Source organism: Bos indicus x Bos taurus, chromosome 1, assembly GCF_003369695.1.
Source record: "Bos indicus x Bos taurus breed Angus x Brahman F1 hybrid chromosome 1, Bos_hybrid_MaternalHap_v2.0, whole genome shotgun sequence".
Classification (NCBI taxonomy): domain Eukaryota; kingdom Metazoa; phylum Chordata; class Mammalia; order Artiodactyla; family Bovidae; genus Bos; species Bos indicus x Bos taurus.
The window spans coordinates 101,568,538-101,592,934 of record NC_040076.1 but is presented as its reverse complement, the minus strand read 5'-3'; the positions used below and the strand labels follow the sequence as shown (position 1 = coordinate 101,592,934).

Here is a 24,397-nt window from a genome sequence, read left to right as displayed (position 1 = left end):
AAGTCATGTAATTTAGGAATCAGTTAACTAATATGTTTTCATATTCCACAATAGTAGGAGTTGAAGATATACAGACATGAAGAGTTAACATTCTTTTTTAATCTCATCAGCACATAAATTTTTAGAAATTTTACAAACCCACAGAAATTATGGCTTGATTTGGTACATGCTCTATTTAAAAGAAAAAAAATCTAATTTTTCTTAAGAATATGTTTAATGGCATGCCTTTGAAAAGCCAGTACGTTCATTTATCATACATACATAAATAAAAATTAAGATGAACTATTGATGAAACAAATTTATTCTCTGTTTACCCTGACAGAAATTCTCAAACACTGATTTGAAATTGAAGTGTTAAGAATTTCTATTTCCCACAGGGGTCTCACAGAGTATATAATCAAGCTCTAGTCCACATTTGCTTGGAAAACTATAAATCACTGTAGATGTGTCTATTACTAAATAGTTTAAAAGTCAAATTTTAATTTTAAAGGAAAAGTGAAATACCAAATCATGATGCTTAGTGGAAGTAGGACTAGTGGTTGGATGGGGATTGTGGATGGTGATGCATATTCATTTTGATCTGTAGGGAGTAATGAAACATCCAATAATCACATTTCTAAATGCATATCACAGTAGATAAGACTTTAAGTGCTCCATTCAATTAATTAATTAAGCTTATATCTCATTCAGGTATACAAATTATCCTCTTTAAGGGAAAGAAGCTTAGGGAGATATTTAGAGGGAAATTAATTCAAAGAGCTTTTGTTGAAATATTAAAGTCATATGAACACCTTATCACATGTGCTTGAACTGAAACTGGTTTTCCTTGTTATCATTCTCGTCAGTATATTGCATTGATAAGGAACACACTAAACATTTCCAGAGGTAAGTTTTGTAATTTTTAAAGTAGCACAGCATGTTTAACACGCTTACATTATGTTAGCTCAGAGGCATATATTTCTCTTTTGAAAAGCTGCCTTTGAGTTAGCTACTAAAATATTGAAAATTTCTGATAGTAGCCAGTGTTGATTATTTTCTTTTGAGATGAGACAAGAAGAAGCAATTAATTTGGCATCTCTTGATATTTGTACCTAAAAGAAATAGAAGTTTTCACTTTATTGTGATGTGTAAAAGAAAGAGAATGCTCATAGGGAACAGAATGAGACTCTCCTACATTTTTCTGTCTTTTAAAAAAATGTTCGCAGTAAAGTGTATAGAACGGTATGCTTATTTAACAAAGAATTTGCTGTCGTTTTTGTTACACCTAGTTGTTTTAAGCTTGCTGTGGCTGCCTAAAGACGCCTCCAGATGGCGCCCTAGTGCTCGTTCTCTCCGCCCAGTGGCCGACGGAATACCACCAGCTGCCAGGGAGAACGAGCTTGGAGCTAGCGGCAGGGCTTAACCCGGCGAAGCTCTGAGATGGGTTGCTGAAGGATTCCGGGAGGCAGCTGCAACAGGGCATCACTCACTGTCCAGGCATATCCGTTTCTGAGTGCAAAAGGAAGAACTTGAGCGAGCGGCAATTGGAGTGAAAATTGCTTTGTAGTATCTAAAAGCAGCATGGATCGTGGGCAGCTGAGCTGGTACGTGCAAGAGAAACTACTGAATGGAATTGTGCTGGGTAGGAACCCATCTGATTATTCTTTGTGTACCAAACGTTCTCTGTCCTGAATTGTGCTTATGTGTATACCCTCATTTCATTTTCACCTGGATCATGGGGGCTTGGGATAACAATCTTTAATTTTTCCAACATGATATAATAAAAGCTTTACAGAACATTGTTTATTGATAAAATATGACCCGAATCATGGTCTCAAGAAACACATGACAGTGGCACCAAAATACTTTTATATTTCTTTGTTAGAGGGGAAAAAGAAGAAGAAAGTAAACCTAAACCATATTACCATGTAATTTTACCAGATCGACTTCTAAAAACCAAAAAATATTTATATTTAACTACCAGGGATTAAATATTAAATCACTTTTACCTGTAGGTGTAGGCATAAACACACCTGTAAAATATGAGTGATTTTCACATCTGTGTGCCAGAGAGAATGTTGTGTAACTATGAAAACAATGAAGATGGAAAATATGTGTTTTGTGTGTAATTTTGTGTAGTCTAATATGCCATGTAAATGTGTGTTGTGTATGTGTAGTCGGTGGCATGCATATGTGACTCTGTTGCAGAAATATTGCACAGTTATAAAAAAGAATATGTTGGATATTAGATGGATTTTTGCACCTTCACATACACACACCAATTTCTAGCTAGATAACTTAGTATGAAGATTATCTATTGAAAAATATTAAATTTAAAGAATGTACTTGTTTCACTGTTTCATTCAGTTGTGTGCTTAGTTTTTTGTGCTTTTAAACTTTGGGGAAATGTTTTTTTATATTTTGAACAGGAAATATTGGCTGACATGATTATATGAAAAGAGGATACATAGATATATAAATTCAGGTTCCCTAGAGTTGAGATGGCCAAAATGCACAAAAACTCTGAAAACTTTAGAGTTCTAACTAAGAGTTCATATTAGAAACTAGCCAGAAAATGAATGATTCAAAAGTTCAGAATTAATTTGGAAATATCAGACGCCGAGTTGCTGAGGTTTTACTGTTAGTATTAATACTCTAAAACTAATGTTAGACCACTTATAAACTTGTATGTATTCCCTTGTAACAGATGTGTAAAGTGAATCAGATACTGAATTTTATGTGCTGCCATTGCAAATATAACACAATTCAACATAAAAAAATGAATTAACTATGTAAGATAATACGCTAAAAAAGAAAAGCCTGAGATGCCAAGAAAAGTTAGAGGCAGTTCCTGCCCTCAAAAAGTGGTCAGTCAAATGACCAGGATGGGCATATATATGAATATGAGTACCCAGTAAATTACAAATCAAAATAAACGCTACTAGAGAACAGTATGCACAAGGTGTACAGCATTTAAGTGGAGGGAAAAATTGGACTTAGGGGTTTAATAGAGACCACATTGGAAGGCTCTCCTCTCAAGGCATGGACAGAAAGAGCAATTTTGGTGGGTGAAAATGATAATGTCCTACCACACATTTCATTTGTGTTGGGCTCTGCCTTCTCCATTGGTCTTAGATGTGAGCAGTAAGAGATCACATCATACAGGTGGGTGAGGCAGTATTGGAGATGGCCTTGAACATTGGGCTGAAAATTTTGGATTTTATCACTAGTTTGTGCCCAGTGCCACTAACAATATAGGCATTCAGTACTCTTCTAGAAACACTGAGGGCTGTGCATAACAGTGAGAGCCAATATGAGATTTTTACAGTAATTTTGTAATTAATTTATTGTGTATCTACCATATTGGAATATAAGTTCCAAAACACACAGTCTTTCAATATTATATCCAGAGAACCTAGAAATTTCTTGAAAAGTGTTTATCTACCATAATAAATGAATGGTAGAAGGAAGACAAGGCCAGGTTTATTTATTATTTACATGTAGATTTCCTAACACTCAGCAATGATTAACAACCTCAAGATTTACCAAGCTCTTTGGAGCTGCTGTTCTAGTTGATTGCTTTTATGGCTCAAGTAAGGCGGAGCAAGTTAGAATAGTGGCTAGGATAGCCACTGTTGATGTTTAATCTTACTCTGTCTTTAACCTCTTACATGAATAGTCTTGCCTTTATGGTTTTAAAAGTGTTATTAAGACAGTTATAAACTGTATAATTATTCAGGCAGAATTCACCAGCTCATCTTTATATCTCTTCAGTAGAGATAGAGTAGATATATAATACATGTTAAAGCAATAAATTTAAGGAAACAGTTGAAGAGTTTGAGGACTGTTTTTTTGCATCCTATAATAAAAGCTTCTCTTCTTACACGAAGATCAAATATTTGGTTGTCCATAACATAGTTTAGGTCATACTCTCTACAGCTCTTTTACAATTGTAGGAGTCCAAAGTAATTTCTTGGGAGATCCTTATTTGCTTACATAGTTTTGGGGAGCACTGAGGTAACATTCTTGGGGTCCCAGCCTTCACACACAGGCTGTCCTTTTCTTTGTCTTTGTGTAATGATATCTATACCTTGTATGGAGAGTGATAGGCATATGTAAAGAAAAACTTGTGTCATTTGAAAAGATGACACTAAATGAAAATAAACATTGTAAAGAAACTTATAAATGTTATCTACTTAAATTATAGATAGATGTATAGTGTCTTACAAATAAAGAGGCTAAAAAACAATGTCACTGAATCCACAGCATTAAAAATTATACAAAGACCTGGAATTTCCCCTTTTGTCCAAGACAGACCTCTCTTCTGTAATGATGATATTTTTGTTTTAATTTGCTTTTATATAATGTCTCCAAAATCATGCAAGAGTGTAATTCTTCAATTAAAAAATTGTTGGAATTTTTTAAGTGTCAGTTGAAGTGAGGAAGCAGAATTTCTCTGTGAGCTAATCTGCACAGAGTCAGGCGCCTTCTCTCTTCAGTGTCAGAAAGACACATTTCCACACCATTCCTTGGAGTTGGATCCGCTGTTACTGTTTTATTTTTAATCCATATGAGAAGAAGTAGTAAGATATAGTGACCCAAGACTTTCACCTTATTTTAAGCCTTGGAGCTTGGCTCGGCTAGAGACTAACGGCTTAGAGGAAGCATACCTTGTTCAAATAAAGCTAAAAATTCAGCTTCAGAGAAATATACTGCAGTGAGTACTGCAGGATTTCCCCCCTAGTGGTTGAATTAAAGCTGCTGTTTCTTGTAACAATTGAAATATACTTTTCTTGGCATGTTGGAAATAGTTTGGTGAAGATTCTCTAACATACATTTTTAAAAACTTATTTCAGGAGAGCACATTTTTTTTAATTTATTTAAGTGATCATTTTGAAAGATACGTTGCCTTGAAAAATATACTAGATGCTTTCCTTTATTTGGAAAACTAGGGATTCAAAAAACACAGATACAAAATATATATAAATAATAGAAAACTGTGCTACTGGATCCCATGTTATGCTCCTCTTTATTAGTGTAGAGAAAAGTTTTCTTCCTCTGGTGTCCTGATATTACTCTTTTCTGTGGTCAGTGCCCCAAATCATTTTAAGATGATTTTTAGCTTTTCCAACCATAATGCAAACTCCTTAAAGAAAGGAAATAAATCCTGTGTTTCCTTTGAATCTTCCTATTTCACACTACCAGCCACAAACGGCACTGAAGTTTGTTTACTTGATGATTAAGTAAAGATGAAATTCTTTTTTTTCGTACAAATTCAAATAAGTGATTGTAGTCATATAGAAGTGACTTCTAAAAGGCAAAATGGCAATCTTTCTAGACTCTGTATACTGGGGCTATATCTGACACACCACAGCAGAAAAAGAAAGTTCCTTCTCCTCAAATAAAACTTTGAAATGAGACATCTTTTTAAAAAATAATATTTGAAATATGAAGATATCTATAAAGGCCCCAAACTTACCTTGACTCAGTAAAGTTATTTATATCTGGAATAGATACCTTCTGGCATGCCTGTGTCTCTGGGATGTTGTGTAACTACAAGTAGTCAGAATTGCTAAAAGTTCAAGCAAATCAGAAGAGTTCCTAACAGCAGAAATTAACCTTATGGAACCTTAGAAGTTTTGACATGCTTTAGAACCATTCCTGGGGGAAAAAAAATCATGTGCTTTTATAATCAGTATATTTATGAGCATACAGCAACCTGCCACCAAGATGTATAAAAATGAGAGTTAGTAGCATCAAACTTCTATTTTAGAAAGTGCTAAAGCAAAGTAACAAAAGATCTGTGGCTGTTTCATTAACAGAAGTGAAGAACTTCTCTTCTGTCTCTGGAACAAAGACTAACAGAAGAGCCCTTAGTTACTAAGATGTATTTTTTCTGGTCTCAGGCTCATTAACGATGGAAGTAGGAGGGATAGGGTATAAAGCAGCAGCTGCAGCTGTGGGCACTCAGATCATTTTTCACCTGGCATAAAGTTAACGCTGGCATCTCCAGAGTTCCAGCACAGAACGCCAGGGAGCAAATGCCAGCTGATTGTTGTTCCTCACCAGCTTGCTGGCTAACTCTAGCTCATCCTTCAGATCTCTACTGAAGGGCTGCTTCCTCCAGTTTGCTTTGTCTGACCTCTCTAGAATACACTTAACACCGTTCTCGCTGTTATTATGGGCTCATATCCTCATGGTTGACATCCCACTTCATGCTCAAAGACCTGATAGCCCTTCTTATTAGACTAAAGGCAAGAGCTGAGCCTTGAGCAGTATTGCTCAGTGTCTGTGTCTGGCTTACAATAGGCTGGTTAATATTTATGAATATTGTCTGTTGCCTGATGGTTTAATGACCATGTGTAGGCTTCGATGTCAGTAAATGTTGCATCTGACTCTCAGTGTCACGTGTAAGGTGAGGAGTAACTCAGCTTCTTAGTCTCCAAATCCTCATGTACTATCTAGGGCAGTGGTATACCTGCCTCTTAAAGGTGGTTGTTAAGGTTAAAAATAGTATCTGGTATTATTATTATTATCATTATTATGTTATGATCATTTTCTTCTGGGCTTTCTAAACATTAACTGATTTAATCCTCAAATGAAAAGGCTTATCAAGTTGATACTATTATCATTCTATTCTATATAAGAAATAGAGACACAGAAAGGTTAAATTACTTGCCTAAGGTCACAGAGAGGATAATTTAAAAAAAAAAAAAAAAAAAGGAAAAGAACAGTGCCCAGAAGAGAGCGAATACTGCCATTTTATTTTGGGAAGGCTGATTCTCATGTAAATGAAAAATTATCCCACACAGTTAAGAACAGTTTGTTCCCTGATTTCAGAGCCTTCTGTTGCAGATATTTTATTTGTAGAATTCTCATGGAAGCCAAATATGGTCAGAGGAAAATTAATGTGTGTAATCTGAGAGAAGATCTTTATCTTTTATTAAGTATTTTACAGTATTGGGTATAACAGAAACTAAAGAAACCCTTGTAAGAAATGTATTTTTGTTGTGGATGCCAGGATAAAAAGAAGCAAGTGATTGCATGGCCTATTCTAATATTTTGAAGCATTTTTTGTTTTATTTATAAATAAATAAAGTTGTTGATGGACAGGGAAGCCCAGCATGCTTCAGTCTGTGGGGTCACAAAGAATCAGACATGACTGAGTGACTGAACTGAACTTACTTATAAATTTTATTTTAATAATGTTTACTTTTTCTCTCTGTAAAATGTACACATATTTTATAGAAAATGTGTAAAATCAGAAAAGCTACAAAGAAGAAAACAAAAGTAATACATAATTACTAAACCCAAAGATAACTACTATTACTACATTGATATATTTCCTATCTTTTGAGAAAAGTGCCAATATATATGTTTATGTATACACATGCATGTGTACATACAGTTTCAAATGAAATAATGTAATATAATTCACATCTTATTTTATGCCTATTATTTTGACAGCAGTTCTCTAAAAATTATAATATTTAGTGCTTGTATATTATTAAACTGTGTGGCTCACCTTATAATTTTAATTAATAATTTCTCTTTCTTTGATAGTCTCCTAATTTTGGAAATTCTATTGTTTCCAATTTTAGCCTATTTAAACAGGCTTGTTATGGTGGTTTACATAACAGATGTACCTCCCAAATAATCATATTTAGATGACTCATTAACATAAGGTTGTTAAAAAGTGGTAATGCATTTCTACTCATAAGTAAAGAAGCTAAAAGAAGACTTTTAAAATGGGCTCATGCTTAAGGAGATTGAAAAAGGAAAAAAATGGAATTGTAGATGGAAATGGATTAACGTTTCTAAAGTGATCTTGGTATGCTATAAGTTATAAAGGTCAGTATTGTAATCACCACTTTCCTGTGATTTACCTGGGCTCAACAAGGTCGAATGACAAGATCAGGCTGCTGTAGTATCATTACGCGTGTGCGTGCTAAGTCGCTCAGTCACGTCCGACTCTTGGCGGCCCCGTGAACTGTAGCTCTCCATTCTTCTCTGTCCATGGTGTTTTCCAGGCAAGGATACTGAAATGGGTTGCCATGCTCCTCTCCAGGAGATTTTCCCCACCCAGGGATTGAACCCATGTCTCTTTAGTTTCCTGCACTGGCAAGCGGGTTCTTTACCACTAGTGCCACCTGGGAAGCCCTCTGGGTAGTATCATTGCCAGGATTCAAATATAAGGCTCACTTTTCGGCCCTTTATCTTTTTCATCCTACCATACAGTCTACACAGCATGCTGGCAGTGTTCATAGCTCCACATAATACTTAATTTCTTTGAGCCTCTGTTTCATTTTGTGTAACATAGAAGCAATGATTCTCACTGCATAGAATTATTGTGATGATTAGTTTGAAAATTATATGGAACTGAGATCTTAAAATATATGTCCTGAGGCTCAGTGTTAGCAATGAGACTGATATGTCATAAAGTACTCTTTCACACTGATAGAACTTGGTAATCCCCTGGGAATTGAGGGGCTGGCAAAAGGCTTGTTAATCCAAATTCCCACGCATGAATCCAGGAGATTCAGTCTGTTATGGGTCACTGTTTTTGTTTTTAACAAGTTCCCTTGGTGATTTTGATGATATTTTATTAAGTGGCAAGCAGAGATATAGGCAACTAGAAAAATGAGGCTGAAGGGAGGATGAAAAGTTTAAAATGAGACACAGAAATTTGACAGTTGTCAGATATTAGTTGAAAATAGATGGAGCCTTCTCCTGAGATCTTCCAGCCCCCAGGGAGAGCATAGCATGTCTGGAAACTGTCAGGATATAAAACCAGCTCAGGGCTTGAAGGCCTCATTTTCCTAGGTAGGTCATTTGAAATACAAAACACAGTAAAGGAGCCTGAAATCAAAAGCAAAAATAAAACTCAGTTTGACTAACAGAAATGGTAGACAGTAAAGTTTTATTGAAGTTGGTGGGATATGCTTTAAAGAATGTTGATTTTTAAAGTAAATGCATTGGATCTTTGATGTCTATGTATCATAATCAGACATACACTACCTAAACTGAAAAATCTAATTTGATTTTTTGATTTGACTTATAGAAAATGTGGTATTTTAAGATTAGGTTTTACCTTCTCTGCATATCCATTGGAGTTTTTCCAGCCTTTCATATTGAGTAGTAATTGATAAAATTGGTCTTGCCTGCCACATGAGGGGAAAAGGCAATGGCACCCCACTCCAGTACTCTTGCCTGCAAAAGCCCATGGACGGAGGAGCCTGGTAGGCTGCAGTCCATGGGGTCGCTAAGAGTCGGACACGACTGAGCGACTGCACTTTCACTTTTTACTTTCATGCATTGGAGAAGGAAATGGCAACCCTCTCCAATGTTTTCTCCTGGAGAATCCCAGGGACGAGGGAGCCTGGTGGGCTGCCGTCTATGGGGTCGCACAGAGTCGTACTCGACTGAAGTGACTTAGCAGCAGCTACATGAGGAGCTCCTGGAAGACAGGGTTCTCGATTCATTCAATGAGGGTTTGTAAGAAAAAGTTCTTGAATGAGTTACTTTTAAACCCATATTGTCATTATCTTTAATACCAGATTGAAATATTTTTTAACTTTTAAAACATATTTTTATGGGACACATATATTACTAACTCTTTGAAATGATACCAAAGATTTTAGGACATTTGTTTTTTTCTATTTTGTGTATTGATGTTATATGTAACACCAGTGTTCTTTAAAATTGTGGTTTTTTCCCTCAGGAATTAGTAAGCTGCCTGACAGTTTCTTTAAAAATTGTTATTGAAAGTATTAAATTCTTTGTTGTACCTTCAGCTAAAGAAAAATTTTCAGTTGTTCCAAGCAATTTTATTGGTATATTACCAAATAAAAACCTGAATGAAGGCTAGATATTTGACTCATAAGAAGTGATATTCTTAGTTTACCAATAGACTTTTTCTGGTTTAAAATAACCAGTTCTCTATAGTTGTGTTTTTGAATTGGCCCTTAACATATAATCTTAAAATCTTAGAGGGCTAAAGAAAAGCTTAAGAAGTGATTTTCAGGATGATATCAGAATCTCTTCAATATCAAAACACTTTCAAAGAAACTATGCTATAACTTCCCTTGCTTATTCATCACCATGTATAGCTACTTGCATTGTTGTGAAATTCTTACCTAAACTCTTTCTGAAATCTCTCTTGCTGCTACACAGGCCCACATCCTTTTGCTTGATCTTAGTAGAGACTTAGAATATCACTAGAATCACATGGTTCTTTTAATATGTGTCATTTAAATATTAGAAAGTTATTATCAAAGTCTGCCTTAGCAAGTAATTCAGACAAATGACCTACATCACCTGTGCTCTTCTGACTATTTCCTTCTGCAGAGAATCCAGAGCAGGGTGCTGCATGCTTCACAAGGTAACTACAAGAGGGGCTTTTCCAGGCCTCCTTATTCTTATTTCTAAGTTTTAAAAATGAGTTTCCCTGGTTTAGCTTTATCTAAACTCTTTATTAGTTGTCACTTCTTGCCTTTCCACTCTTGCCCAGCCACAATCAAAAACAAAAAAATGGCAGCTGAATCTTTTAAAAAAGAATCACTTTGAGTATGATTTCATATACTCATGATTTTATATGTAAATTTCAGAGACACCTATCATCATTGTCCTTTAGGCATACAGTATTCATATGCAGAGCATTATCCCAAACATTAAATGGGGTTATAAATAATGCAAAAGAGTAAACCTTGCCCTTGAGGTATATATGTGACAGTAGCAATAACATTACCATTCACTTGCTGTATATTGAATCTTGATAACGATATTGGTGATAGGTAATATTATGAATACACTGGGAAAAAAAAAGAACAAAACTAAAATTGTCTGCCTAAATGATTGTCAGGGCAGAAAAATTTTCTTTCTGCCCTTCTAGGTTCTTTAGCTGATCTAATAAGTAAGTTGACATAATTTAGATTAATAAGAACAGAATAAATTTATTTTCATATGAGAGTCCCATAAAAATATGGGACCCAAGAGGAATCAGACAGTTGAGGCTTATATGCTATCCTGAGCTAAAAAAAGAAATAGGGTCCCAGGGCTTCAAAGAGGAAGAGGACAATTCACAGCAAAATGAGAAAAACAGGTATTTGATATCAGAAGTTTAAAAAGTTATATTTTGTAATAGCTCTCTTTCTGGCCCAATCCCTCTATTTAAATTCTTTTAGGCAGTTGCTGCTGCTGCTGCTAAGTCCCTTCAGTCATGTCCAACTCTGTGCGACCCCATAGACGGCAGCCCACCAGGCTCCCCCGTCCCTGGGATTCTCCAGGCAAGAACACTGGAGTGGGTTGCCATTTCTTTCTCCAATGCATGAAAGTGAAAAGTGAAAGTGAAGTCACTCAGTCGTGCCCGATTCTTAGCGACCCATGGACTGCAGCCTACCAGGCTCCTCTGTCCATGGATTTTCCAGGCAAGAGTACTGGAGTGGGGTGCCATTGCCTTCTCTGTTAGCAGTTAAGGGAGAGGCAAAAGATTTTCCTGGGTCTGCTGGGTCTTGTTTGCCTTCAGCTCAAAATAATCCAATGCTAAAATGGCACATTTTGGGTGGCATAATCTGCTCCCCATCATGGTCATGTTGATCATTTCATCTGCTTCCTGAGTAATAACTTTTTGTAGAAGTAAAGACCTATCTTTCAGCTTAGAAATTTGACCTGATGTTTCTGTTCCTTTAGAGTGTGCTCATCAGTTATTGCACCATAGTTTTGTCCTACCCAGTTCTAGTTACCAAAATGTCCATGATTTTTCTCATTCTTCTCATTTTGTAAGGTACCTTCTATTCTGACATGTGCACAGATTTTTCAGTTTGGTAAAGTTGTTAAGGTTTCATTAACACTTTCTACACTGAATCTTCTAGTCAATGTCAAATGGAGCTTATTATGTAGATATGTCACATATGGGAAATTAGATTCATTATAGATTAGCTTTGTCAAATTTATGCCTGTTTATTAAAATTGGGTCTAGTTCACTGCAACCAGTTATTCTGAACTATCTGCATGATTTCATAAGTCAGTTTCAGAGGCACTTTACATATGTATTGTTCCATTTTTTGGAATAAATATTTGTCAGCTTTGCAGATAGATTTTTTTCACTGTTCTGTGTTAGAATATTCCTGGAAAATAAAAGTAGTCACCCTAGCCTTAACCAGTACTATGAAAATGGGCAAATTACAAATGGCCAAGGAGATACAGTACTGAGTTTGTGAGCAAGAAAATCCTCATCAATAAGGTAAGGGTATTTTTTTGCCTGATTTGATGATACGTATCACATTGAGAGGGGCTTCACTGATAGCTCAGCTGGTAAAGAATCCACCTGCAATGCAGGAGACCCCGGTTTGATTCTTGGGTCGGGAAGATCCCCTGGAGAAGGGACAGGCTACTTACTCCAGTATTCTTGGGTTTAAATGCTAAAGAATCCACCTGCAATGAGGGAGACCTGGGTTCAGTCCCTGGTTAGGGAAGATGTCCTGGAGAAGTAAAAGGCTACCCACTCCAATATTCTGGCCTGGAGAAATCCATGGACTGTATAGTCCATGACATTGCAAAGTCAGACACGAATGAGCAACTTTCATTTCACTTCACTTCATCACATTGAGAAAAACAAGAAAAACTAGGTTTGTATAACTATTAGGCTAAATATCAGAAAATGATGCTTTGTGGATTGCTTTCTTTATTTTTAACTTTTATTTACCTCTAGTAAGCAAACTGTAGAGCTTGAGAAATTGCTCTGTTTAATTTTGTCTACAATTCTACTTAACCAAATTAAATTGCCATTTGTGTTTTTTTATTAAGAAACATTGTTGAGGAGGAAGTTTTTTGTATGTCAGGTAGGGAATGAAGTGTTCCAAAATTGTTATTTTCAGTAGTTTCCTAGGATCTGATTTAAAAAATTAAATGATATCAAAACTAATTTATTACAAAGATGAATGTGAAGTGGAGATTAATATGAATAAAATAATTTTATCTAATAAAATACCAGGAAATATGCTTTCTTTAAAAAATGGCAGTGATGATGCAGGTATCTTACTTGACATCTGGGGCTTCATTTTGATAGGGTAGACTACTGATTTACTACTTTCAAATGCCAGCAAAGTGTGCATGAAGGCCTGTTTTTATGTATTAAAACTGAATAGAATACTTCAAATTATATTGCATAAAGGTTAGGATAAGGCCTGGGAAATAGCAGAAAGGTCTGTACCCCCACCCCATTCTTAATTTATTTTGCTTTTCTTTCTGTACATCACCTTCCTTTGTCTTCACTGCTTTCCTTCTCCGTCCCACACCTTGAACAGTAATTTTAGAACACTGTGAAAATAAGGTAGTGCTGGTGGAATAGGGCTTCCCCCATGGCTCAGCAGATAAACAATCCACTTGCCATGCAGGAGATATAGAAGACCTGAGTTTGATCCCTGGGTCCAAAAGATCCCCTGGAGGAGGAATTGGTAACCCACTCCAGTATTCTTGCCTGGAGAATCCCATGGATAGAGGAGCCTGGCGGGCTACAGTCTATGAGGTCTCAAAAGAGTCAGACACAACTGAGCTCCTAAGCATACTTGCACAGGTGGGATAGGAGAAGCAACTGAAAGAGTTAACCTACATTTCAAAATACATACATCTGCACCTGCAAGAAGCCTTTTGCCATCAGAGTCAACTCTTTATTATTTAGATAACTCTCTGCTTTACAGAGGTTTGGCTGTAACCCCAGACTTGCTTCTCTGGAACACCTAACTGTTCTTGGCTGCCAGTAGTATAGGGTCTCCTTAGGAAGGATTCAGCTTCAACAAAGAGGAAGAGGCTGTTTGAGTACATGTGTGTGAAAGTGTAAATGAATCCAGATTCCAAAGGCAAATATAGAGGGTTTGGGTGCACTGATTTGTGCTTCCCCAAACATGCCTCTTTTTTTACCTTTTAAAAAGACATTTTGAGGTGGGTGTACCTTTAAGGTATTTCAATGTAGTACATACTCAAATATATTTCACAAGGTCTTTCTTAGCTTCATGCAAAACATTTATCCATCTGTATGTTCAGTCACTTCACCCTGGTTACACACATTAGATAATGAAATATTTGTTTTCCTTTCAGGGCTACCCTCAAAGGACTGTTACATTTTTAACCTTCCCTGAAGAAATTCTAACACTTCATAAAAAGAAAATGTACCATACGTAGTGATCCTCTCAATCTTCCAGTGGGAGAAGATAATATGTGCTGGCATTATGGATCCCTAATCTTTGGAAGTATGTATTTGTAAAATCTAAATATTTAAGAATATGACAAAGCAAGACATAAATATCTGCTAGCATCTTACTTTTGACTGTTGTTGTTCAGTTGTGTCCAACTCTTTGCAACCCTATAGACTGCAGCATGCCAGGCTTCCCTGTCCTTCATTTTCCAGAGTTGCTTAAACTCATGTCCATTGAGTCAGTGATGCTATCCAACCATTTCATCCTCTTTTGACTACCAAACGTATAAAACAGTTATAATCACTATAGTAGGGAAGAGACCATTGTACATTTCCTGTTCTTGATGTCTTTCTTTCTGGGAATATGTACTCAAAATTGAAACCTCAACAGAAACAAGATAATGGATTCTCATATAAAAATAATGTAGTGGGGCATATTTAATGTGAATTCTGCTATCTTTCTCAACCATAGGTGAAAAATATTAGAGCTATGGAACCTTTGTCTTTAAAAGGACATTAAAAGTATTACAGTCTAGCATCTAGGGAAGGAGGTAGTATTATGGGATGAAAAGAGAACTTGGGACCAGATTATTTAGCACCTCTCATGTCGATTCAAAGTTTGAGCTTTTATTCATTGGACACTGAAGGCTTACCTGTGGTTTCTGCATGATTTAATAGTGTTACTGCTTTTGTGTTTCAGAAAGATAATCCTGGAAACAAGGTGAAGGATGAATTGGAAAAAAATAGTCTTATTGGGAGAAAATGAGAAACCAAGCTAAATCAGTGGCAGTAATGATGGAAAGAGGGGAAAATATTTAGAAATACATACGAGAAGTAGGTTAATAGACAAGGGAAAATAAAGAGTTAAGGATGACTCTGAGATTTCTAGCTCATGTGACTGGGTAGCTAATGATGCTGTTAATCATAATAGGGAATGGCAACTAAGATTGTTTCAGAGGAGACTTCAGATTTTCCTCAGGCTTCCCTTTGATTCAGATGGTAAAGAAATGTGCCTCCAATGTGAGAGACCTGGTTCAGTCCCTGGGTCAGGAAGATCCCCTGGAGAGGGAAATAGCAACCAACTCCAGTATTCTTGCCTGAAGAATTCTATGGACAGAGAGGCCTGGAAGGCTACAGTCCATGAGGTTGCAAAGAGTCAGACACAACTGAGCGACTAACACTTTGAGATTTTAAGGTGAAGATGGGATAATAGGATGGAGATAATGAGTTTTGAATTGGTCATTCTGAGTTTGTTACCTGTGGAAATACATGTAAAGCAGTGTTTCTTAGCTATGGGTACTGTAAACATTTTGGGTAGGATAATTCTTTATTGTGGGGAGCTGCCTTGTGCATTGTAGAATGTTTAGCAAAATCCTTGGCCTCTACCAAATAGTTACAAGCGACACTCCTCTCACTAGGCCAACCTAAAATGGCTCTAGACTTTTCCAAGAATTCTCTGAGGCATGGACAAAATTGTCCTCAGTTGAGAGCCACTGAAATAGAGACAACAGGAGGTTGGTGCAATTGTGTGACTGGGATTTAGGATACAGATGAAACTTGAAATCAATATTTAGAATCATCAATAATAGCAATTTAAGCAATGTGAGAAGATGAGACTGTGCAGGGGAAGAATATAGATGACTATATTGTTATCTGTTTTTTGCTTGAACAACTCCAGAGACTGAAAATTCCTAAATTCATGAGATAGACTGAGGCAGCCCATTCTATTTCTAGATACTTCAAATGCTTTCTATTATTACTGTTATGCATTTTTACATATTGAACCATGTTGAGCCAAAACTATTCTTTTTATACCTTTCATCCTTTGGTCCTGTGATACTGTGATTTACATATATATGGTCATTCAGATTATGAAAATATATTTATCATGCATATTTGGTCTTTGTTGAGTTCCTGGCTTACGAATCCCCAAAATCCTTGGAATTTCCTGAGCAGTAGAGCACTAAGATCATTTTTTATTATATTTGGTTTTTAGTCCTCAGTTCCTGAAAAGACTTCAGAGTCATAAGGGTGAGATGAGTGTCTTGTTATATGTAACAAGCCCTTTCACCAACAGTGGGTTTATGTTAATGAAAGGAGGTTTTGGAGGGCACCTAGAGATAAGGGCTGGTTACCAGGGGAACCAGCCATGGAGTAAAGGGCTGGAACTTTCATTGTCCCTTCTTGATTTCCAGGAAGGGCGAGGGGCTAAAGGTAGAATCAACCATCAGTGGCCAGTGAGTTAATCAATTATGCCTACATGATAAAGTTTCCATAAAAACCCAAAAGGGAAGGTGTTTGTGAGAGCTTCCAGGTTGGGGAACCAGAACACTTTGACATGCCACAGTGCCAGGCCCCAAGCTCCACAAGGAAACAAGATCCTATGCACCTCTTCATCTGATTGTTGATTCCTATTCTTTAATATCTTTGGTGATTAATTGGTAATTTAGGGAGCTTTCCAGGTGGCATTAGTGGTAAAGAACCCACCTCCCAATGCAGGAGACATAAGAGATGTGGGTTCGATTCCTGGGTTGGGAAGATCCACTGGAGGAGGGCACGACAACCCACTCCAGTATGCTTGCCTGGGGAATCCCTTGGATGGAGGAGCCTGGCGTTCTACAGTCCATGGGGTCACAAAGAATCGGACATGACTGAGTGACTAACACTTTAACTTTCACTTTCTTAGTCAGTAAATAGATTTCCTAAGTTCTTTGAGTCATTCTAGCAAATTAATCAAATCCAGGACGGGAGTCCTAAAAACCTCTGATTTATAACCAGTCTGTCAGAAGTACAGATAAGAGCCTGGACTTGCAGTTGGCATCCTGATTTGGAGTGGTCATTGGAAGCTACAGTTTGTATCTGGCAGGGTCAGAAGAACAGACAACCTGTACTTGCAGTTGGTCTCTGAAGTGGAGGGTGGCCTAGTGGGACTGAGCCCTTAACCTATAGAATATGATCTCCAGGGAGATAATGTCAAATTGAGTTGAATTGTAAGGTACCCAGTTGGTATCCTGAGATTCGTTTGTTGGTGTAAAGAATCTTCCTGTCCCCACATGCATTGGAAATGGTATCAGAACCTGTTTAGGTCTTAATTTTGTTTTCATGGGACACAAAATAAATCTAACAGTGTAAGTCAAATTACTGTCCCTAAATCCCTTCACATATTTTAATATAGCTATTGAATTGATTTATAGTGTAATTCACTATTATTTTGTCCTGCTAAATATCCTTAATGTTTTCAATTTATCTTTATATGTTATATTGTGAGACTTTTACAACATGATCATTATTAGATGGTGATCATTTGAAATATCCTTCATAAGGTATAAACCAGAGAACTGAGCAAACACCATGTTGTCCCGTCCAGTTTCAGTTCAGTTCCATTCAATCGCTCCGTCGTGTCCGACTCTTTGCAAACCCATGAACCGCAGCATGCCAGGCCTCCCTGTCCATCACCAACTCCCGGAGTCCACCCAAACCCATGTCCATTAAGTCGGTGATGCCAACCATCTCATCCTCTGTCATCCCCTTCTCCTCCTGTCCTCAATCTTTCCCAGAATCACAGTTTTTTCCAAGGAATCAGCTCTTCGCATCACGTGGCCAAAGTATTGGAGTTTCAGCTTCAGCATCTGTCCTTCCAATGAACACCCAGGACTGATCTCCTTTAGGATGGACTGGTTGGATCTCCTTGCAGTCCAAGGGACTGCCAAGAATCTTCTCCAACACCACAGTTCAAAAGCATCAATTCTTTGGCGCTCAGCTTTCTTCACAGTCCAACTCTCACATCCATACATGACCACAGGAAAAACCATAACCTTGACTAGACGGACCTTTGTTGGCAAAGTAATGTCTCTGCTTTTGAATATGCTATCTAGGTTGGTCATAACTTTCCTTCCAATTTAGAGGAAAAGAAACCTTCAGTTTCCTGGGTTTAGTGATCGTATTTTTTTTTTTTTTTGTAATTTCTTTATTTTTTTTAAATTTTATTTTATTTTTAAAATTTACAATATTGTATTAGTTTTGCCAAATATCGAAATGAATCCACCACAGGTATACATGTGTTCCCCATCCTGAACCCTCCTCCCTCCTCCCTCCCCATACCCTCCCTCTGGGTCGTCCCAGTGCACCAGCCCCAAGCATCCAGTATCGTGCATCGAACCTGGACTGGCAACTCGTTTCATACATGATATTATACATGTTTCAATGCCATTCTCCCATATCTCCCCACCCTCTCCCTCTCCAACAGAGTCCATAAGACTGATCTATACATCAGTGTCTCTTTTGCTGTCTCGTACACAGGGTTATTGTTACCATCTTTCTAAATTCCATATATATGTGTTACCATACTGTATTGGTGTTTTTCTTTCTGGCTTATTTCACTCTGTATAATAGGCTCCAGTTTCATCCACCTCATTAGAACTGATTCAAATGTATTCTTTTTAATGGCTGAGTAATACTCCATTGTGTATATGTACCACAGCTATTTTTATTCAAATATCTCAAAAGTGCATTAGCTTTTTTGTCAGCAGCATTATATCACTGTCTCTTTTATTTTGCATGAACTTCCTGTTAAGTCACATTCCATATTATATACCACTAAATTTTTGTTTGTTTCTAACTCAGACATGGAACTTTATATTCATCCTTTTAAAAATACACTCTCCTTTTCACCATTTCCACCTGCCTGTTCATTTTGGATTATGATTTCATCATCCAGCATGTTTTTAATTCCTCCCAGTTTCATGCCATCTGCATAGCTGACCTGCCTACCCCACAGACATATTTACTCAAGACATTAATAAAAATGTGAGTAAGTTTCAGATCAGATCAGTCGCTCAGTCATGTCTGACTCTTTGTGACCCCATGAATCGCAGCATGCCAGGCCTCCCTGTCCATCACCAACTCCCGGAGTTCACCCAGACTCACGTCCATCGAGTCAGTGATGCCATCCAGCCATCTCATCCTCTGTCGCCCCCTTCTTCTCTTGCCCCCAATCCCTCCCAGCATCAGAGTCTTTTCCAATGAGTCAACACTTCGCATGAGGTGGCCAAAGTACTGGAGTTTCAGCTTTAGCATCATTCCTTCCAAAGAAATCCCAGGGCTGATCTCCTTCAGAATGGACTGGTTGGATCTCCTTGCAGTCCAAGGGACTCTCAAGAGTCTTCTCCAACACCACAGTTCAAAAGCATCAATTCTTTGGCGCTCAGCTTTCTTCACAGTCCTACTCTCACATCCATACATGACCACAGGAAAAACCATAGCCTTGACTAGACGAACCTTTGTTGGCAAAGTAATGTCTCTGCTTTTGAACATGCTATCCAGGTTGGTCATAACTTTCCTTCCAAGGAGTAAGCGTCTTTTAATTTCATGGCTGCAGTCACCATCTGTAGTGATTTTGGAGCCCAGAAAAATAAAGTCTGACACTGTTTCCACTGTTTCCCCATCAATTTCCCATGAAGTGATGGGACCGGATGCCATGATCTTAATCCAGAGTTAATGTGACTAAATAGTGCTATGGATTTTCTCTTCAGTGATTTTCCAGCTACCTTTTACTTAAAGGTCTTTTTATTTTTATCGAGTACTATAGAAATAAGACTCATATGGATAGACATTATGGTCAGCTTTTTTTTTCCTCAGACAAAACTTCCAAATGTAATCCTCCTATACAAAATGGTTAAGATAAAATATGTTCCATTTATAAAATGGGATGAAATATCATCATGGGGAAAATGATTTTTATTAAGTGATAAGGTAGTGTTAAGTGATAAAAGCAGGGTACAAATTTGAATACAAAATATGACATCACCATTTATAGACAGAGGTAGATACATACAAATATAGATCTGGTGCTAGATATAGAAGACACCAGAATCTAAAGAATTCCCTCTAATGTGACAATTATGATTGATGTTTTTTCTTATCAATGTTTATAGTCTCAAATGCTATCACCTTTATACACAGAGCATAAATAGTAAAATATGTTTCTACATTATGTAACTTCGAATCACAAAATTAAAAACAGAGAAGTATGTTGGATGGCTCTATAGCAAGAAGTGGTGAGTCAGAGACAGGTTGAGTAGTGATTATGCTGGTCTGAATGGGATGAAGACTTAGCACTAAGTGATACAGAAGGTTTTGAAGCAGTAAATTAGCAGAAAACTAAGTTTTTAATTCATCCAAATACATTAATTTCATGTCACACATCACATTTAAAGGAGAAAAAAGCAGTTTATGGACGTTTAAACAGTTTTCCCACTATTAAGTATGCCCAAATAAAAGGTTGATAAAAGAAAAAAAGATGTCTTTTTATTTTTGTAATGAAGCCTGCAGACCTTCAAATATAATTCAGGGATTAATATTTGAATTCAAATTACTGTCTTTAAAAGCCCAAAGAGCTAATGATATTAAATCATCTATCTATGTATTTCTAATTATATTTTAAGTAGGCTGAATCACATATTAAATGTAAAAGCACACTTTCTTATTAAAAAAAAGTAAATGGAAAATTACCAAAGACATTTTCTTTGTAATTTGGGAGATGAAGGAGATAGATAATGCTAACCATTAGGTATGTTGTTGCAAATGAAAAGCTGTTTTATAATTCTTATCCAAAGCAGATATTAGTGTGGTAGATGATTTTAAGCATTACCTTTAGAGATGTCTTTGGAATTTTTCTAGATGTGTACTTCAGTTAATCAAAAAATCAGATTCTAGGAACCAGAGACTTTGGTTTTACAATATTCTAGCCATCCAGTGCTGTGGTCTCAGTTTTTTTGAGGGAGTTAAGATGCCTACTAATATCTCGTAATACAGAGTGAAAAATTATTGCTTTCTTGCACCATTAAATCCTTCGACCTACTTCTCTACTCTTTGAGAACTAAACTTTATCAAGGTATGATCCAAGAATGGTTTTGAGTATAAGCCCTTCAAGCCCTAAATACATAATTTGCACATTTAAAGATGACAATGTAGATTTAAAGCTACTTCAACTAACAGTCCACCTTTAGTTAGAAAATAGCTCATATTCTCCCCAAGACCATTTATTTCCTCAGGAGTGAAGAAACAGGAACAGACAGAAAACCCCAATCATAGTTCATAAAGAAAGAGTTGTTTTGTAAACCTGAGGTGAAATCATCAAACAAGAAATTATCTTCGGTCTGCACAGGGATAAGAGTTGAAGGGAAGCCTCCTTGATTTAGTTGTTTCAGTTATCCCAAAGCCCATTTATGAAATTTCAACAAATCAAAATTAGCCTGATTAAAATTTTATTTTGTTTTATTTTTGTTTTTTTGCTTAAAAGCATTTTATTGTGAAACATATTACATATACAAAGCATACACAGTATATATATATATATATATATATATATATATGTTCAGTTCAAAGATTAGTGATAAATTGAACATCTTTGAACACACCACCTGAAGAAGCAGAGAATTACCAGAACCTTGATGTGTTCCTACTGAAAGGTTGTTGTTGAATCACGCGAATACACCGGGATTCTTGGCCCCCCGGAGGAGAAGAATTCAATCCGGGGCCAGAGACGAGGCTTGATCGCTCAGAGCTTTTGTGTAGTAAAGTTTTATTAAAGTATAAAGGAGATAGAGAAAGCTTCTGACATAGACATCAGAAGGGGGCAGAAAGAGTACCCCCTTGCTAGTGTTAGCAATGAAGTTATATACTCTCCAATGAATCCAAAGAATATCTGGAGGTTGTAAAGACCTCATCAGACCTACTCCCATAATTTACATTTTAAGATAACAGAATTAGCCAGAAGGTTTAATCCAAAGACTGTCCTTAGGCAGGATACATTATTGTTATATAATCCTAAGGAATGTGGAGAAAGATGTTTGTCCTTTCAAAATGTTTGTCCTTTCTTCCTCCTTGAGAATTCCAGACCCCTCTCTCCTTGGGGACCCCTAGACTCCTTATCAACCTGCCTAGGAAATGACTCTCTCACTACCCTGATAACCTCCTATGCTTTCTCCCATAGAGCTGGTCACTCTTCTGAAATTTGAAATCATTCAGCAAAGTACAAGTTTAAAGTGTACAGAATAATGATTTGACTTACATATATCATGAAGTGATTACCGCAGTAAGGTTAGTGAGCATACATCATCTCATATAGACACAAAATAAAAGAAAATGAAAAAATATTTTTCTTATTATGAGAACTCTTAGGATTTATTCTCTTAACTTTCATAATTGCAAATTTTGTCTTGATAACCTTGAAGTGTTGAGAGAAAATGCCAGAAGAGGATTGGACTTTTATAGTGGAGATTATTAACTATCTTAATAGTTCATATGGAGAAGGCAATGGCACCCACTCCAGTACTCTTGCCTGGAAAACCCCATGGATGAAGGAGCTTGTTAGGCTGCAGTCCATGGGATCGCTGAGGGTCGGACGCGACTGAGCGACTTCACTTTCACTTAATAGTTGATAAGTATAAGATGAAGGAGTGAGCCACAGAGCAGGGATAGGCAGGATAAAAATGTGATGGTTCTTTTAGAAATAGAAAAAGTTTCCTGAGTAGAGGACTCAGCTGCTAAAGAATCCGCCTGCAATGCAGGACACTTGGGTTTGATCCCTAGGTTGGGAAGATCCCCTTGAAAAGGCAAAGGCTTCCCACTCCATTATTCTGGCCTGGAGAATTCCATGGGAAGTCCATGGGGTTGCAAAGAGTCGGACACAACTGAGCAACTTTCACACACCTGAGCAGAGACCACTAGAACCTGCTAACACATTTTTGAAAATATGAGACAACTTCAGTACCTTAATTTTTCCTTTTCCTTCCTCCTTGTCCTTTTTTTTTTTTCTTAATTTTACTTTTCAAAAAAGATTTTTTAAGATGTATTTTAGGTTCACAGAAAAGTTGAGCAGAAGGTGGAGATTTTAGCCTCCTCCATCATCAAATATCCCCCACTCAAGTGGCTCATTTGTTACAATTAATAAACCTACATTGACACAGTCACCCCAAATCCATAGTTTACCTTAGGCTCTCTCTTGGTATAGTACATTCTGTGGTTAGCAGCAAATAAATAATGACATAAATCCATCATTACATTACCATAGAGAGTAGTTTAATTGCTTTCAAAATTTTCCACGTTCTGCTATTCTTCCAAGTCTCAATCCCTGGCAACTATTGATTGTTTTACTGTCCTCAGAGTTTTGCCTTTTCCAGAATATCATGTAGTTGGAATTTGTAGCTTATAACTTTTTCAGATTAGCTTCTTTTACTTAGTAATACTCACTTAAGATTCCTCTGTGTCTTTTCATGTCTTAATATTTCACTTCTTTTTAGTGCTAATATTCTATTGTCTTTAGGTACCATAGTTTATTCATTCCCCTACTGAGGGGTGTCTTGGTTGCATACAAATTTTGGCAATTATGAGTAAAGCTGCTGTAAGTGTCCATGTGCCAGGTTTTTGTGTGGACATGAATTTTCAACTCCTTCAAATAAATACTAAATTAGTGCATTGTATGGTAAGACTATGTTTAGTTTCCTGAGAAACTGCTAAACTGTACAAACTTCCAAAGTATACAGTTTTGCTTTTGCACCAACAATGAATGGGCATTCCTATTGCTCCACATCCTCACCAGCATTTGGTGTTGTCAGTGTTCTGATTTTGACCCCCCTAATAGGCATGTCAGAGAAGGCAATGGCACCCCACTCCAGTACTCTTGCCTGGAAAATCCCATGGATGGAGGAGCCTGGTAGGCTGTAGTCCATGGGGTTGCTAAGAGTAGGACACGACTGAGTGACTTCACTTTCACTTTTCACTTTCATGCATTGGAGAAGGACATGGCAACCCACTCCAGTGCTCTTGCCTGGAGAATCCCAGGGACGGGGGCACCTGGTGGGCTGCCATCTATGGGGTCGCAAAGAGTTGGACACAACTGAAATGACTTAGCAGCAATAGGCATGTAGTGGTAGCTTGTTGCTGTTTCAATTTGCACTTTCCTGGTGACATATGATCTAGAGCATCTTTTCGTATGCTTATTTGCCATCTGTATATCAGCTTTGGTCTTTGATGATATGTCTTGGAGGGGTTTGGACCATTTTTAACTGGGTTGATTTTCTTATTCTTTAGTTTTAAGAGTTCTTAGTCACTTAGAGTCCTGTCTGACTCTTTGCGACCCCATGGACTGTAGCCCACCAGGCTCCTCTGTTCATAGGGATTTTCCAGGTAAGAATACTGCAGTAGATTGCCATGCCCTCCCCAAGG

The 24,397-nt window shown here is 37.1% G+C and overlaps 1 long non-coding RNA gene across 1 annotated transcript in view; it reads left to right on the top strand.

The window, feature by feature from the left end:
- The first annotated feature begins 1,353 nt into the window (after positions 1-1,353).
- Positions 1,354-24,397, top strand: part of LOC113892780 — a 162,880-nt gene continuing 139,836 nt past the window's right edge. The window contains exons 1-2 of the long non-coding RNA XR_003511136.1: positions 1,354-1,583; positions 14,074-14,225. This is a non-coding gene — a long non-coding RNA (uncharacterized LOC113892780). The remainder of the gene's footprint in view (positions 1,584-14,073; positions 14,226-24,397) is intronic.